This window comes from Pleuronectes platessa, chromosome 10, assembly GCF_947347685.1.
Source record: "Pleuronectes platessa chromosome 10, fPlePla1.1, whole genome shotgun sequence".
Classification (NCBI taxonomy): domain Eukaryota; kingdom Metazoa; phylum Chordata; class Actinopteri; order Pleuronectiformes; family Pleuronectidae; genus Pleuronectes; species Pleuronectes platessa.
The window spans coordinates 6,148,822-6,162,324 of NC_070635.1; the positions used below are offsets into that span (position 1 = coordinate 6,148,822).

The window sequence follows — 13,503 nt, forward strand, 5'->3', positions numbered from 1 at the left end:
CTTTGAGTTTTTTGAATGCTCACAAAATTAGATTCAATTAGCACAAAACTACTCACCAGTGGAAATTACTGACTGTATTTGACATGTGTGGAAAAGTGCACAGACCGATCCAACTACTAGAGGCTTTGGGCATTTTTTAAGACCTGCAAGTCTGAACCAAGATTCATACATTATTTACATTTGATTAGATTTGGTTTTCACATTTTAATTTAGGAAGTGAACTAAAGACTTTTGACACACACACGTCCTGTCATCACCTCTGTTGGCTGCGTCTGTGTATACCTGACATTGATTGTTTTTTGAAGAGATTGAGTCTGTTTTATTTTTGACCTGAGAAGGTGATTAAACTAGTTAAATTAAGTTCTTGATGTAATATCAGTTTCTTATTACCACCAACTTCAGGTGCAGTACTTGACACTTAAGAATGCGCCTAATGACGATCGTCCTTGAAGTCAAACATGACATCTTTGGAGGCAAAGACTGTAAAGTAATGCAGTGCTTCCTGTTCTCCTTCTATTGTTTAATGCTGTCTAACAGAACCTAGTTCAGCTTGATCGGGACGGAGACTGCCTCTCTTGTTTAGACTAATTTTGGTCCATTGGTTATTTCATTTTTTCAGTCAAACAAGATAGGTGTGAAAGAGCTTTTAAACTCTTTCACTTAAGGCAGCACTCAACCAAAAAACGAAGCAATCCAACCTCTGTAGTAGCTTTGTAGATTCCAAGCAGCGTGTCCATGTTGTGCTCTTCTTTTGGCATTTGTGCTTTATTAGACAGTGACAGTAGGGGCGGGGTCGGGACTTAAAGCAAAGGAGCTATCGGGCTGGATTCAAACTTGATCCTCATGAATGACGAACACGATGTGCTTCCATCTCTGAGCACCACGTTGATCACTGCCAGTTTCGAGGTCAATGAAATGCACAGCGAGTGTTAGATTCACCCACACGTCAAGGAGAAGCTCCCGTTTTTAGCTACTGTGTTTCTCACTCGTGGCACAAACACACAACGCCCCCACACATGCATATGCGTAGTGAAAGGCAGACATGGAGAGAGGCATGATACTCTGACACACACACTCACAATCACTCCCAGCCTTTTCTGTCTCTCTGTGGCGGGTCTATCCCAGTGAATGCAGATGAGTATTAACGTGGAGGGGAACAGTAGCTGCCGGCTGCTGCAGCTGTCAGAGGCTGAGTGCATGGAGCCAGTAATGGCAGCCACTGACAAGCAGCCACACAGTCACCCATCATACAGACAATGAAACGCAGAATTACACTTCACACTGCACTTTGTCACGGGTGTGATCCGCCACAATCCATCAGCGTCACTCCCTCATGCCTGCAGTCAGGGTTTCTGGATGGGGGGGGCGCGGGGGGGCCGGCAAACCATCCAGGCATCTTCCTCATCTCCTCTGACACAATTAATCCTGAATTATTAGTGCAAAATATGTTAATGCTCCAAATATTCAGAAAAATGAAGGCCAACTAATTCTCAAGTCTTGAGGAAGAAGCTGTTTCTTTGCCCAAACGTTATCTCCTCAGTTTTACAGTAACTCATCAGTATTCATCTGTGCACTGTGGGTTTGATGGGGCTGTTTTTTTCCCTGCATGGTAAATGGATCCATGACTGAGCAGTGTCCAATATGGAATAAAGTGGGAGTGACATGAAGCTCTGCTAACTTAGAAACACACTGACACCACTCAGACACATACACACACACAGAAAGGTGGTGTTTTTAGATCTCACATCTCACGTTCTACAGGATGACTGACAAACATTGCGTGTCACAGATTGTGATCTTCCCGATAGTGACGTCCCATCTCCGAGTCCTCTGCAGAGAGAACGACTCGCTGGTTCAGCACACAGATTGTCAGATGCACTTGGGAGTGGTTCACAGAGAGCCCGAGGAAACCTTCTGATGTCCTAATTTTGATCAAGACACAACTTGAGATAGTGAGTACAATGTAAGAGGAACTGTACCACTTGAAGTCGATTGTATTCTGTTTAAACCCAAACTGGAGATTGTAATATATATATTAATTTTAAAGAATGTATAGGCTGTTTCGTGTTATCTACACGTAGCTGACAGAAAGGCCTCAGAATAATACAATTCAACTGAATCACAACTTACACCCTATAGTATGATCTTCTATTAAATAAACATTACAAGTTATTAAACAGTTTATTTTCTATAGTTTTCGTTTTACTTTGGATATTTTGTGTACTGTATTATTGTTAACATATTTGTAGCAATTGATTATAATTCAATGTCAGTTTAGTCATTTTTGCACTGGTAAATTAACTTCATGACATTTGATCTGATCCAGTGTTGTCTACTTTAAAAGGTGCAGTGTCATCTCAAATTGTGATTATAAATAAGAAAGAAATCTTTATTATAATCTTGGCAACAGGTGTCTGTTGAGTATTTGTGCTACTTGAAGGTAAAGCAACCTTTTCCATCTTCTTGTCATAATGGCTCATACAGTAGCATAAGGAAAATCCGAAGGAGACACATGCACACACAGAGGGATTTCCATGCTCACGCTATTCTTAATTACATTGCAATGACACGCAGTCGCTCACTCTGCAGAGCGGCTTGTTCGATTCATCTGTTCAGCCCTGTCTGTCAACTCAGAGCTCCACTCAGAGTGACAGCCGCTCTTTTACTTGTTAGCAGGGAAACAAGAGCAGAGAAGACGAGGACAGCATCACAGTGTTACAGATGTGACAGCGGTTGTGACTCGTCTCAGTCCGTCTTCTCCCAGAAGGAGAAGACAGACATCAGCCGCTGCTCATTGTGATTAGTTTCCACAGGAGTTGATCTCTCCGCGGGAACTAAACCTATTTGCTTAATTTCCCACTTTTCAGATTTCAGCTCAGGGCTTCAGTGAGGCAGAAACAACAGATTTCAAAACCCGTCGCCAACGGAGCAAATTAAAGTCTTTGAAATGCATCTTGACCATATGACATTGAAACAATGAGTAAGCCCCTGATGCAGATGCTGATGAGCAGCTCAGCGGAGAGACCGGACCGCTCTGGTGACGCAGCCAATTATCAAGACAAAAGACGCTCCAGAGGGTTCCTGCCAGTCTTAGCGATTGCCATATTTGTGCACAAGCTGCTGTTGTGCAAGGCTTTTTATAAGTGGTTGGCATTGTTTCTGCCATTTTGCATTACGGGGCTCCTCAGTCAGACAAGGGTTTAGCTTAAAATACTCTGTGTAGGTGGCATTAAGTCTCCATAAGGCTGTTTTATGGGGCGCTTCTATCAACATTTTACACATTATTGAACGACGAGTAGGATGTGGTCAGGTGATTTTCTGCGGGCAGGTCATCACACCTCATTCTCATCTAACAAGAGCCACGAGGAGTGGTTAATGAAGACATAAAGCTTGGATTTAATTCCCTGGAGTCGCCGTTATTACTCCTCTAGAATCCTCTCCTGCCTCCAGCTCCTCCTCCTCTTTCACGCCATCTTATTTCTCCTCTGTTCCTATCAGTTGGTGTCAGAGGTTCAATTCCTCTCATGTCTCATCGTCAAGAAATCTACTAGATGTGGTGTGATGCAACCACACACAATTGTCTCCCACACAGTTCATGTCCCTCTCACCCTTTTGACCCTGCACACCTCCTTCCCATGCAGACTGTGCTTGCTGTTCAGATAATGCTGAGGTTCATCGTCTCCCATCCTGTTGTCTCTCTTTCCTCGTCTCTGCCCTTTTCAGTGACGCTCTGCTGACACATGGCAGCATCTCAGCTACACAATCGCTCAAGGGCAAGAAGCTGCAGCAAGCGAAATGACATGGACAAAAAAAATACACTGTCTCCTTTCTTTGGTCACCCACGAGACTTCACACCCACTTAGGTCTCATCTGAGAAGAGGAATCATAGGCCTGAATGTGCTAATTATCGAAATCCCTCTGCTGTCCTGGGTGGACTCAGGAGATTGTCACTGTGGTGTGCCAGGAGGTATTGTCAGTGGATGTTATTAAAGATGCTTCATGGGAATCATCCACAAACAAAGTGGACGCTTTAATCTCCGGCAACAAATGTAAAAGTCAGAATAGATGAGGTTTCACTGGGGAAAATGTCACATCAGATTCACACTGTTTTGTGAGCTGCTGTGTTTTGTCCAGCGCCATCTTTGTGTTTATGAAACCATAGCTGTGTTTCAATTCAGAGGCTGCTTCATTTGGAGGTTGCATTTGAAGACAGATGCGTCACAGTGTCACAACTAGACAGCCCCAACCTCGAATCCTCATCAAAATAAGTCCTTCAACTGTTCTTCATCGAGGTAATGGCGGCAGCGAGGCGAATACGTCTTAGGAGTTTATTTTTAAATATAAGAACTCAACCAAACTGCTCATACATTTTAAAGAAAATGTTTTTTTTTTGTCAAGCGAAGACTTTTCTCATCCGTGGCTCTGTTGCTAGGCAACCGCTGTGGGTAAGGTCAAGCTGAAGACCAGACTGTCTCATTCTCTGTCTCATTCTCTGTCTCATTCTCTGTCTCATTCTCTTTCTCATTCTCTGTCTCATTCTCTGTCTCATTCTCTGTCTCATTCTCTTTCTCATTCTCTGTATCATTCCGGTCCGGCTGTGTCCGTCCTCGGCTGTGAGGACCTCCTGAAGGACGCAGCCGCCTGACTTGAGACTTCTACGAGTCAAGCTGTCAATAAGTTATCCATGCCCCTAAGTCAGACCATCATTTACTAAATGAACATCAGGCTGTTTAGAAGAAGAACTGAGATTAGGACCATAAAACTCTGTTGAAAATGTTTAGTGAAGTTATAAATCAAGTGAGAAGCAGAGCCACTGACAATCATTCATATTCAGAGGACTGATATATATGAGCGTGTACCGTTTGGTGAGGACTGAGAGAATATAATTGGGCTGTTAGGCGATGGAGGAGGTATGCGCCCCGCTGAGCGTCATTCCACTTTTCTCCTATGTTTCATGTTGTGGTCTGAAATATTAAGAAAAGCATAGCAGGAGATGTTTCGGTAGCAATTAGCATAATACTGGAGTATTTTCTTGAATTTGCTGTGGAAGTTGTGCACTATAAAAAAGTGACTATCTCCCTGAAACATCGCAGGACATAGAAAGCAGTTCCTCACATCTCCCTGAAGTGTCTTCTGTCTCCTTGAGATATCTGTGTAAACCACAACATGTCTGCATTAGCTGGAGGTCGTTATTAAATTGTCTTTGCAGCAGCACAAAGCATTTAGATAGAAAATAGCTCAAGTGTATTTATATTAGTGCTGTAATAATCCAGATGTAATTGACTGTTTGGTGGAATGAGTAAAGGTACACTGCGTACTGTTGTTGCTGTTAATCGCTTCAACCTTAAAAGGCGACCGGGCCCAGAGGCCGGACTCAGTTAGTTTGCAGACTCTCACACAGTTTTCAATCTTGAGATAAAGTTTGTAACGGAGTCGACTTGGGAGAAGAAACTAATCAAATCATCGGGAAGTTAGCCGTCAGCTTCTCACCAACAAGGACGATACAGTGTGTGTACTGAAGAGAGCTACCAGCAAAATGGAGAGAGATATATCGGATCTATTTCTGGCGTAATTTACAGTTGACTGAGTTCAACCACACATCCTTGGTAAAATACAAAGTGCGTGGGTAGGTGGTTTTCCTGAACTATTTTGAGCTGTCAAGCCTATTTAGAAAATATTACTTATTTCTATAATGATTGTTTATTAGCCCGGATATCTTGTCACATTCTTCAGGCCAATATTTAAATCTTGGTCCGTCCTCATCTGAACGATATATCCCTGCTTGTAAATGAGCCTGTTTCTAATCAGCTGTTAATGAGTTGTTATCTAACTGTACGCTCACGTTTGGAAGTGACAGCCGCTGGTAATGAGGAGACCTGGAGCAAGGTTGTTGTTTACTTCTGAGGAGCTGTTGTCCTGACCTCTAATGACCTCCTGTCTGAGCTAAGCGAGACCTCGTCTGAGTGTCAGTTTCTGCGCCGCGGAGACACTTCAGCGAGCACGCCGTGCCTCCGAGCCGAGGTCAAGCTGAGCTGACATTCTGTCTCAGGATGCGGAGGCCAAAGGACATTCAGTGTGGGTGGACTGGTCGTTGCGGATCCTTACCAGCACGCTGCGTATCGTTCATGCTGTTGGTCCCTGCGGGCTCATTTGGCAGAGGTAGATGCTGACTCGGGATCTGTCTCGGATTCACAGGCTCTATTATTCATGTAGTCTTTGAAAAATATCAATGAAGAACCTCAGGTGATGTCAGGGGGTTGTGTTTCCTGCTTGTGGCACTGACTCCTACTGACCATAAATCAATTGATGCAGGTTCCACAGCTATCAGATAACGAATATCATCTCCATTATGAAAAACTCCTTCATAAAAATAACAAAACAATGTGTGTGCCTCATGTTAATATGCTCTTGTGAGTGTGTAGACATTCTGTTTATAAATACTTGAAATGAGTGATCTTTTTGATATATGATCATTCTTATGTCACTTAGCAGCAAAAAGAGCAAATGAAGGTCCCCTCTTCTCACATTGGAAGATTTATGGTATTTGTAAATCAACAGCGGCCCGAAAGAGATTTATTCCGAAGCAAATTTCAACGCGCCTGAGTATTTTCATTAAACATGACACAATTTATAGAATTGATTGTTAAAATAATTGCTGTTTGGGAAAATAAATATGAAATCAACATCAAGCCACGACAATTTGGTTGCTCCTTTAACCTGATAATAAAAATAAAGATGAAATACCATTTACCAAGACAAGCAAGTATAGGTCATCTATCGACCTCAGTGGTTATAGTTTGGAGAAAAGTATGTGTGAATGAACTGCATGACAAAACAAGTGATCAAGGGTCTTTCGACTGCTTGTTTTGTATATCCATGCAAAGGAAATATTACTAAGTTTTGTGCTGCATAAGCCTCCATTGTTCTACAATAATTTAAAACACAGGACTCCACAGTGTCATCACAGTACCCTCATTAAGAAAGTGATCTGAATAGATTTTGGGGCACCTTCCTGTGAAGAGCTGCAAATTTACTGGGAAAAACTTGTAGCAACTGTGAGTCATTTACATTCACTCTCATAAAGTCATGTGAAGCCAAGTATATCGAAACAGAACTGTTTATAATTGATGCATTATTTAGCTCAGTTAATGACCTCATCTAAATAAGCGGCTGTCCAATATATCATCATGAATGTAGCGGAGCATTCGACAGCTGAAGTGCCTCCTTATTTGTTTTATTCTTGTTGGCATTTTGGAAGCAGGCGAGACTCCAGTGAAGGATGCGGCTCAGTCAGGAAGGCCAAATACAGTGGGAGGTACGTGATGAGGCACAGAGGCAGACGGTGACACACAGAGCGAGGAAGAGGAAGAGGGAAGAGGGACGGCAGCAGGGGACGAAGAATAACTGAAGAGTGAAAGTGTAGCAAAGTCCTTTGAGACCGGAGCATCATCACAGAGGACCGGCTTGGGAGCTGCTGCTGCTTCACCTTTAGGAGAGAGCAGAGACCTGTGTGTATTTGTGCGAGTGTGTGTCTGTTTGTGAGTGAGTGAGTGTGAGTGTGTGAGTTAGCTCTGCAAGTAGACAGATGCAGATTGACTTCCTGGATTGATTACCAGGATGCGAGTGAAAACGATGGAGGGATGATGAGTGGGGTTGTAACTCGGCTTTAATTCATCTCTCAGGCAATATTTGATTAATAATAATTCACCAGGTTGTTAATTTTAGATTAGATGGATTTAGCGGAGATGTTTATGACGTCTGTTCCTTCTTTTGTGTGTCACATGTGTATATGATGATGTTAGCTGCTGATTAATTACCATATTTTGCTAGTTAAGCGTTAGCAGATGAATTAAAATGAATTAACCTGAAGGGATTCGAACCATTAGCCAGTAGTTTATGTGAATGCAGCTCTACTGGGATACATCTACTCTTAACTGGAAGAAATACATAATGGGAATCTAACGGGTTAAGTTGAATCTGCTACTTGAAAAATCCCTATCTGTCCCTAAGTTTGAATTGATCATGAATAACGGTTTCAGAAAGACGTGGCTGCGTGATGTTCTCGTTGATGCTGACAAATCATGAGAGGCTTCTCACTCAAGCCAACATAAGCTCTTCTTAATTAGTTTTTATATTAGTTGTCAGTCGTCTGGGTTCAAAAAAATAACGCTGCACTGAGGAATATCATGAAATGTGAAGGCCAGTCTTGCAGAAGACGCCAGTAAACTGTTATGATAGATTTCTATTAGAGAAAAATCCTTAATTAACTTGATTAGACACGGCTCTTTTAACATGAGATTTTAAAGCAATGCAAATATATATTCATAAATAAAGTTGTCTGAGGTGACACCACGCTAGTATATGTATTCTTTGATCAGATATATTATAAGATATTATTATTACTCATTATTTACCGTTGGGTTATGTCACCAACCTAGATCTGTGCCAGGACACAAACTATACAGAATAAACAAGACAGAAAAGATGTGCATTTATGTTTATATTTATTTAAGTTCTCTATATCATAAAGTTTATGGTTAAACTATAAATATTAAACCTCAATTGCATTTCCTTGTCACGAGTGTTTAATAACTGGGGAATCATTACTATTTATATAAAAATATGCATTTTAAATGTATTGCTTGATAAATACGTATCTGACAATGTTTACATGGGCTGTTTAAAAATCCATATTGATGGGACTCTGGTTTTGGCCTGAAATTAAGAGCTTCCTCTCTAAAAGAAATGGCTGCAAGCTCCAGAGGTTTAGTGGTCATTACTCATAGCTTGGATGATGATCAAGACCATAAAGTACAAAATAGTGAAAAAGCCTGTTAGTGGAAGTAGCAGGGGGGGGGCGTGCAGCCTCGAGAAACTCCTGTCAACAGCGGCAGCAGCAGCAGCTTTGAGCGTGCATCATGTCACACTGACAGAGATTAGAAATGTTGGATTTAATTGGTCCCTGGTGATTTTTTTTCTCTGTGTTAATTAACAATGCGAAGTTGAATCACAGCCAGTTAAGTGTGACTCACCAGCTCTGGTCCGAGAAGCAATCATCTGCTTAATTTGTACCCTTGGCTCAACGGGTCACATCAGTCTCACTTGGCTTTGAAATGTGGAAGCTTGTCTGAAACCTGGATCTCAGCGACGCCTCGAGTCGTCCGCACGATGACGCCTCGTTTGTTTTTCAAGCAGTAAATCGTTACATTAGCGTCTGAGCAGGACACACTGCTGGGCAACGGTCTACTCAGCCTCCTGGCACAGCGCGGCACAGCAGCCGGGCCAATCCGGCTCAGGTCCCGGGCAAGTCTGAGCCGCGTCCGACGGCAATCGTCGCCATGACCGTTGAATACTCATTAACAGAGAACCAGCTTCCAGCCCTGTCAGCAGCATGGGGCTGCTGAAGCGGAGCAGCTACACGGTGTGGCAGCAATGTGCAGAGCGAGTCATTACACTCATTAATTAATATTTCTTCTCTGCCACCGCTTCCTCCTGCACAACAATCATTTATGATACAGTTATACATTATGGAGAACAATTCAAATGCAAATTATTCTTCGAGTATCATTGTTGTAACCATGGCTGCCAAATGATTTACATAAATGAATACACTGCTTAATGGTTGAATATCACTCCCTGAACACCACATCACCAGCTGATGGATTTATTAGTAGCACAGCTTTTTTTAAATTGAGGCTAAAATCACCCAAGGGTTTCTGGGTTAACGTCAAAAATTAAGTTGATAAAAGTATGGAAGCAGACTGAGGGTATCTTGTCCGGATCGGACTTTAAGGCTTTTTTTTTTGTTTAGACCAAACCAAAAAATTGAGGTGTGAAAGGAACCTCAGCCCACGAGCTGGACCAGTGGTCAAACATTAAGTGCAACCAAAAGAGGTGGTCTAGGGTTTGGTTATTTTGTAGTATGAAAACACTTTTGAATAGTTCTGACTTTTGGGTAAAATAAAACAATAAAAGAGGAAAAATAAGCCGCTGTTGATAAACAAAATTAAAGAGTTGAACTGGTTCATTAAATGGTAGAATAGGTAGATAGAAGTATAGGTTGACACAGCCTGGGTAGGTGATGTTTTTAGTGCACTCCCTAACCTGCAGTGTGAAACCACACTAACCAGATCAGATGTAATCAATGTGACAGAGACATGAACCTTGGTTTCGCACCACGGTCCAGACTCAGGTGTTAAAACGTTTATAGATCCGCTTGTGGTTCAGACCATACCAGGGTTTCATGGACCACTTTCACACCCTCTCATCTCCAAATCCTTTGAGTATTTACTGTAGATCTAAACTTGTTTTTCCTGATCATTGGAAAAGCTCCATGTTTAACATTTTGGTGCATTTAAGAGGTTGTTTTGTCCATAAAGCTTAAACACTGCAATTAATATGTGTTGTTTGGTAATCATGCAGCAGAGTGTAACATTATAGAAAACACCTAAAATTGTGTTTAACTGAGTAAACACCACCAGCCACACTCAAATCCCAGACTGCAAAATATCCTAAAGGTTCAACGATTGAATAAAAGGAATAATTTACGTTGACATTTCCCATAATTATCTTTGATCTCCTCGATATTGATTCTTTCCCCCCCATCATGAATATCCCTTTGTGCTTTCTGTCAGATGAAAGTATCGGTTTTATGATAGATCTTGATCAACGTAATTTCTCAAACTGAGGTGCAATAATTAATTGCGTCTCTTTTTGTCGTACCTTAATTAGAATGATGGAGAGAAAAGAGGGCTGTTATTAATTTCCATTCATCCACGTCAGTCAGATACAGTCTGTCTCTCGTGCACAGCCCTGATAACGTTGCACTGTTATTATCTTGGGATTTAATCAGAATATTAACTTTGATAAGGACTAAAAACACAGCATTTTAGTGCTGATTTGGACAAATTAAAAATGTTTAGCTGAAAGAAACCCACTTAGATCTCACCCGCTCTGCAGTGTGACTCAGAGTCAAATCCAATCTGCACTGTTGTTTTTCATCCTCACCTTCTCTGTAGCTAAAATAAATATAGAATTTTGTAAGAAAAGGCCCTCGGAGGACTCCAACATGGTTTTTAATCTTCCTTTATATCTTGTTTCCAATGATTTAACAGGTTTATGTCAGTGGGAGTGTTATTGTTTAATGTGAGTGTTCGTTGCCTCAGGGTTTGACTTTTTTCTGTGGGTTTAATAGGGATGTAAATCTGAGGCGTTGCCCCCATTTACAATGAAACTATTGTTGGTTGTTGCTGAGAAATGCATCAGATTTAAATAGAAGAAAAAAATACTACAACGCTTTTCTTTGAATTGGTGCCTGGGGGGTTGCTTCATGTGTAAAGGCAGCTTGTTGGATCTACAAAACAGCACGAATAGAAGTTTTATAAAAGGCCTGGTGTGTGATTTATTCAGCCTGTGTTGGGAGGTAAAAGTCTAATTTGCAAAACCTGTGTCAGCATTACTTGTCCTCCCTCACTGTACCTTCTGCCTGTCTCGCTGAGTGCCACGATCACCGGTGATAAATAGACACTCCGCTCCTAATCACTGCCATCGCAGCACCATTACTGAATGGGCCTCTCATTTCAGGGTTGGCAAGACAGCTCGGCTCGGCCGCCTTGCCAGAGGCGCCGGTGCTTTGTCTCATGAAATGTCACCCGTGTGCTGACTTCAGGAATGGAGCCAGCACCTTTTTGTTATCACGCTTGCTGCTCTTAACACCTGATTCACAGAGTTACATAACACATGACAGGGACAAGGTGTTAAATGGATAGTTTGAAATGCTGCCAAGAGTTACATGAGCACCTTGTTACCTCACTCATGCCTGTGATATGTGGAGTAAAACCAGCAGCAGAGCTTTGGTTCCTCTCAAAACCTAGACCTAAAGTTTCTGTCCATGCTTTTGAAGGCTTGTCTCTTATTTTGTCGTCTCTTGTTCTTCTCTCCATGTGCAGTGGCCTTGGAATGTTGCTGTAACACAATAATTTCCGAGTCTTGAGATCAATAAAGTACATCTATCTATCTATCTTTCTATTTATCTATCTATACCACCTAACCTTCAGCTAACATTGGGCGAGAGGCTGTGTACGTCACACACAGGTCGGTAGCATATGGCAACGCTGCCAACTTTAGACAGACAATCATTCATGCTCACATTCACACCTACAGGGAAGTTAGAGTCTCCAATTAATAACCCCACAAAGAAAGGCCTTTGGTAAGGAGACAACATATTGTCTTGTGTTTAAGTCGAGTGGTTTGTAATCACAACTGTTTTATGTTAAGCTAAGTTGTGCAACCCCAGGCTGAATCTTATTAACTAGACATGGGAGTCAGTTTTATCAATCTTCTTATCAGTATCTTTGCAAATAGAGGAAAACCTATATATTTCCCCAAATGTAAAACTATTCCTCTGAAGGACACAATTCATCAGTTCTTGTTACAAACCTGCTGAGATGTGAAGATTTTCTAAAAGTGGTGTTTTACTGCCACATCTAAGATGTAGATTAAGAGATAAACACATGTTGATGATTACTAATCAACAGTAAGTCTAATAAAACCAAATGGGATTAAGCTTATGAATATTTAGGAGCAAATATATACGTGGAGATGAGTGATACCAGTGAACAGATGCCAGTGACTTCTCCTCGATGCAGCTCCTCAGACTGGAGCTAATTGCTCTCTCCAGCTCCCAATTATAGTTTCCTTATCCTCCACACTCGAGATGGCAATTTCCCTCTCAATGGGTCTCCGAGTCAATGAGTAGCAGTCTGCTGCAACCTTCAGCGTAAGAGGCAGTAATTATGGTGACATATTGAGACACATGCAATGTTACCTCTTATTTCATATTTCATTTAGAAATAGAAGGAGACCAAGTTTATGAAATGTTGGCAAACAGAAACCGTGACTTGGCACAGTCACTCCCCTACTATGGTTCTTATATTTACAACAACAGAATATGTTCTTCAAAGTTTTCAGACTTTCAGTTTTCTGCTTGTTTTTCGCCATAAGAATCGATATTCAGTCGTTTCTGCACCTGTGGCTAAGAGCTGAGACCGTCTCTTTTAAAAAGGCCTGATTTGAAATTATATTAAAACAAATAAGGTAAAAGTAAATACTGTTTTATCAAAGAGCATAATTTCAGGTGACTAATAGAGGTTGGTTGGAATTACTTGCACAAAATATAAATATTCACTTCACTCATTCGGTTGCAAATCAAGATTTAATCAAATTTTAGATTGTGAATTACTTCTTGTTTCCATCCACAGTTGTTACTCACTTGTGATGTCAGTTGTTCTTAAGCCCAGAAACAGTCTCCAAACTAAACCAACTGTAAATGGCAAGAAAGAGGAAAAAGGAGCAACAGAGCAAAGCATGACATTTCAAAACCGTCCAGCAAAACGGTTTGAAATAAAAATCAACTTGAACCAGTGAACTTACTTTCCATTCAATCAATATTGTTTTTGCAGTTGTTAGATTCTGTCAGGCGAGAGGAAAACAAAAACACCGGGG

General features: G+C 41.4%; 1 protein-coding gene across 5 annotated transcripts in view; it reads left to right on the forward strand.

Moving 5' to 3' along the window:
• The window catches only part of LOC128450137 (mannosyl-oligosaccharide 1,2-alpha-mannosidase IC), a 167,239-nt gene that overhangs the window by 102,194 nt on the left and 51,542 nt on the right, over window positions 1–13,503 (forward strand). The window lies entirely within an intron of this gene.